The sequence below is a fragment of the Etheostoma spectabile genome, chromosome 16 (assembly GCF_008692095.1).
Source record: "Etheostoma spectabile isolate EspeVRDwgs_2016 chromosome 16, UIUC_Espe_1.0, whole genome shotgun sequence".
NCBI lineage: Eukaryota > Metazoa > Chordata > Actinopteri > Perciformes > Percidae > Etheostoma > Etheostoma spectabile.
Genome location: NC_045748.1, coordinates 18,625,544 through 18,630,273, shown reverse-complemented (window position 1 = coordinate 18,630,273; position 4,730 = coordinate 18,625,544). Strand labels below are relative to the sequence as shown.

Here is a 4,730-nt window from a genome sequence, read left to right as displayed (position 1 = left end):
GGAGGGTGGTTGCTGGGGGTCAGTTTATATTGTGCCTCACTGTGCCCTATTCAGCTCTGTGGTGACCTTGCAGGCCTTCTTTGCCCACTGGGGAGAGCAAGGGAAGGGGAAGTGGAGGGTCATGATCCCTCCGGTGCACGTGTTGGACACAGATGCTAACACAGCCTGACGAGGGACTATTGGAAACATATTCTCAGGGCCCTCACCACTTTAGCCTGCTCTTTCCTTCTCTTTTTGTGTTTTTCTCTGACCTGATGGAGCTAAGCAGCGATAGCTGACCTTTTCCCTGACACTGAATTGTTCCGCTCAGCACCATAGGATCAGTGTTTACGCACCCCCGGCTAAGCCCTTAGGGAGAAAAGTGTGCTGCCCACAACACATAAGCACTTGCAGACTCACGCACACAGACATGCGCACACACACACACACACACACACACACACACACACACACACACACACCTGTTTTTGCAAATTATAACTTCACCCAGGAGACAACAGAGGGGAAATGTATGAATACATAATTAACAATGTATTATTGTGCTGAACCAATGGGGAATCCTCATATAATCTGACACATGCTCAGTGTATCATGTGCTGGATTTGTTCCTGCAAGCTCATACATTATTTGTTCCAGATACAGTGTCTGAAAGCAGTGTCACAAATGTGTTTCATTATTTGCACCGTACCTCCCCAGAAAGCCAACCATTAAAAATCTTTTTGTGCTTTTGTTTGTTTGTTAGAAATCTCATGATGTTCACTGCCAAGACGAGAGGGATTTCCATCAAAGGGCAGCAGGAGAGTGGATGGATGGAGTAGTGTGTGTGATGCTCCAATGCTTCACCACAGTCCTGTAATCTCCCATCTGGAATGAGTAAATCAAGACTCTGTATATGCTCAACCCTGCAGCCCTGACAGATTTATACAGTGCAAACTTGTGTTTCTAGGGCTCCAGAGGCAGAGAAAATGTAAACTTTTTTGAGACAGTTTATCACAGGGACTAGTGTGGTTTTGAAGGCTGCGTATCATAAACGCTTTAGGTGAGAAATTGCTTGTTTTCAGGGTTTCAGATTCACCTTTATGAGTTGGTATCATTTTTGTATAGGCATGGTCATACGGTTGGGTTACTTACTGCCCAATATGTATTTTAAGAGAGGTGAACTTCTTGCTTCTAATTCAATGTAATAGACAAGCTATGCAACTGCCTATCATGTATCTTTTCTAGTGCTCCATATACATTATCCAACACAAGATTATTTGTTTGAACATATACAGAGATTCTTGCTTTCAAAACAGTAGATGGAAACATTTAAAACCATTTTTGGCTGGGTGGCTGTTTCCCTTCTCTTCCACAAGTTCGAGGTCACAATTTTAAACTGAGCGTGCGTCGTGTTTGGTGTCAGGGTTGGGGCGATTGAATGGCGGCGGCAGGGGAGCTGACATCTAACATGAAGGTTAAGTGACAGGCGGGGCACAATAAGGTCAGCATCGGCGTGTCACCCTTCCAGACCTCTCAGGAACAGAGCGGCAGGAAAAGGCCCAGTCAACTGCTTGCAGATGTGTCTGGACGCATGTTTCACTGACAAACACGAGGCAGGCGCCGCTCTCTGATGTTCCCACTGGTCACTTCTAATCTGCATCTCACAGGCAAAGAGAGCTGCAACACTCCAGTCAGGGTTAGTGTGTGTAATCTCAGACACCCAACCCAACTAACTTTGGCCCTTGACAGAATATTTTGACCAATCTCCTGATAGCTTACATATTTAGTTGAGTTGAGTAGCTCAAGTGCTATGACAACTTATGCAAGTGTTGTTATTATTGTTATGTAATTAATGTACTTCATGTACTGTAATGCAGCACTTTGAATTCCTGTCCTGTTTGTGTTGATCTTTATTTTTTTTAATGTAAATGACAAAATCCTTTCCTTAGACCCACGTTAGGAAAAGATGTTTTACAGCACTGTACATGCATTCTTCAAAGCACCACTGCATCTCTGACAGCTGTTTTTAATGCATTTTTTTTAAAAACACTCAAACCTACAGCATGGCTTCCCCGAGGAAAGGCCACTTTGGAAAAGAACAGATACTTAGCTTAGATCAGACGGTTTTTTTTGGCGTTAAGTATGACAGCAAAATTATACAATTTTTAAAGTTATTCAATAAAAACAGTGCATTGTGGGGACAATTTAGCTTTAACATTGGTAGGGACAAATTGTACTTTAAAATATGTCTTAAGCGTATATGGAAATGATCCAGTAATATAAAAGTTAATGTGACTCTCTGAAAGACTCTCTGATGTTACTATTTTTACTTCAGTAAAGTTTGAATGTAGGACTTTTACTTATAGTATTTTTACAATTGTGAGTTTGCTACTTTTACTCAAGAAAAGAGTCAAAGTCCTTCTTGCACCACTTAGTACACCAAAAATAATATCTTCTTTATCATAACAGTCCAGGGAAATATTGAACCCAAGGTAGTCTCACTTTGCCAGACCTTACTCCACTGCGCTGCAGAGTATGGTCCGGCACCTCCACACATACACTCCTGGAAAGGAGAAAAAAATGCTCTGGGTTGTTTGCATTTCTTTAAACCAATTACAGTCATTTTGGGCGGCGCTAAGTTTTGGTCAAAAGGATGGGGGATTTACAAAATGTCTTCAGGAATTAACTTGTTTTTGCAACTTGCAAAAGAAAACACCACGTAAATGAAGTTAACTATTCAGACAATACAGTAATGTGAATGTAAAGTAATAGTAATGTGAGCTATTTAAATTAGCTACATTAGACACATGGTTAAATTTCTCTTACCAGTGCATTGCTGTGTGTATTTTGTCCATAGAAAATCCCTGCCAATTGGTCCCAAAAACATCCCAGAGTTATTGTAAATGCTGTAAACTTAAGAATTGTAAGTTGTAAATCTTTTCAATCATTCTCCGGAGGAACCAAGCAAGCCTGCCTGGTTGCACAATCCACATTTTCTTCAAAACTTGCAATTTTCAGCGTGTAGCTTGCTAGCTTGAAGTTTGTTGTTGTTTCTCAAAACGCACTGAGTTTTGCATTGCGAGGGACATCTGGCAGAACATTCGACGCCGCAAGTAAATGAACTGTTGTTGATCCTGACTAAACCCTGAGTAGATGCTCTTGCATAAGTCCTCTCACCACTTTCTGGAATTTACTAAGGGTAAGGCAGCATGTTGACACAGGAATTTTTTAACTGTCCTAAACGTTTTCTTAATTGACAAATAGAATCCATGTTAAGGGGCAAAGTTGATTTGTTTTTATCTTTTACTAATACTTATAGGAGAGAGTCACACTCAATGGCAAGAAGTCACTACAATTTAATCTAAGCACTCCTATAGTACAGGGTCTGTGTGGTGCCAAGGCTCGGGTAAGACAGGTACATTTCTGCAGTAGTAAGATTTAGTAATTGGACAAAAAGTAGAGAGACAATGGAAATGGTGAAGTACATTAACTAAAGCACAGTTGGCATTACAGTAAGAAACCAACAGAAACCATTGAGGGCAGGCAGGCTAAATAAGCAAAAACACTCCACTTAGTGATCATTTAATTGAAGGGAGATTTCAAACTGCAAGGAGGGACAGGTGGGACAACTCTGTAGTCTAAAAAGAAAGAAAGTGAGAAGAAGAAGGGGTTACAGAAACAGAGTATGCTTCGTCTACCACTGTGATACATGTGAGGTATTATGTAATTTGCTGGGTTATTACAGCCTGTCATTTCATGCAGACAGGTTCTGGCTTTCAAGAGCAGCATCATCAAACCCTTTGCTATCCCCTCAGATGTCTGTGAGGTGTCAGAGGAGCGGAGAGAAAAGGAGACAGGTTCTTTTCTTCCTGACAAAATGATGCAAGTGTTTGTGAAAGGAGGAGTGAGCACAGTTCTGCTGCAGTTGCTGTCTCTGGTATGTGTACACACACACACTGTCACACACAATAACACACATCCTGCAACAGCGGCCTAGAATGGTGAAAGCATTACATTGTGTATTGATGAACCCCCTGCATACACACACAGCCCCTTCATCCTACCCCTTCTCAAGGCACTTTAGACAATGAAGACTTTAGTCTGTAAGTAGCAACCTTGGCCTGAAAGGAGTAGCAGTGTGTGTGGTTTTACGGGGTGTGTAAACAGACCCAAAGGTAAATCTTAAGGTTGCCTCACCGAAAAAAAGAAGAAAAACGAATATCTGTCGATATTTTCTCTCCTCTGTCATCGTCTTAATTTTTTTCCACCATTCCAAGTCTTGTTTTTGCCTGATTGTGTGCACCTATTGATTGACAACTGGCTCCAGAGCCACTCAGGCCTCTTAAAATACCAGGCCAGGGATTCAGGTTTCAGGCCCCGGCCTCGGGCCCTGCCATTGTCTGCGTCTGGAAGGCTGGCTCCATTAGAGCCCAGCCCAGCCAGTCCCATTCAGCCTGCCTGCTTTGTGTACCTCCACCTCAGCCGCCTGCCTGCTACCCACAGGGCCCTGGCTAGGTGGGGCTGACAGGGTGTCAACACTGACAAGAACATGGCAGTTAGGAAGAGAGACAGGTAGACAGCACACAGGCCCAGGCGCCTATCATGGCAGCTATTCTCAAGAGTCTTCCCTTTCTGACGCTGCTCACTCATCTTTTGTCCGCCATGGTGTTGGCATTCTGTTCTGCTTGTTACAGCTTCACAAGTTCCCGAGCTGGGTTGTTTGCAGAGAGTATGTTGGCTATCACTCCCAG

The 4,730-nt window shown here is 42.8% G+C and overlaps 1 long non-coding RNA gene across 1 annotated transcript in view; it reads left to right on the top strand.

Moving 5' to 3' along the window:
* LOC116704365 (uncharacterized) overlaps window positions 1-2,189 on the top strand; it is a 7,152-nt gene extending 4,963 nt beyond the window's left edge. The window contains exon 2 of the long non-coding RNA XR_004335665.1: window positions 743-2,189. This is a non-coding gene — a long non-coding RNA (uncharacterized LOC116704365). The remainder of the gene's footprint in view (window positions 1-742) is intronic.
* Window positions 2,190-4,730: the final 2,541 nt, after the last annotated feature.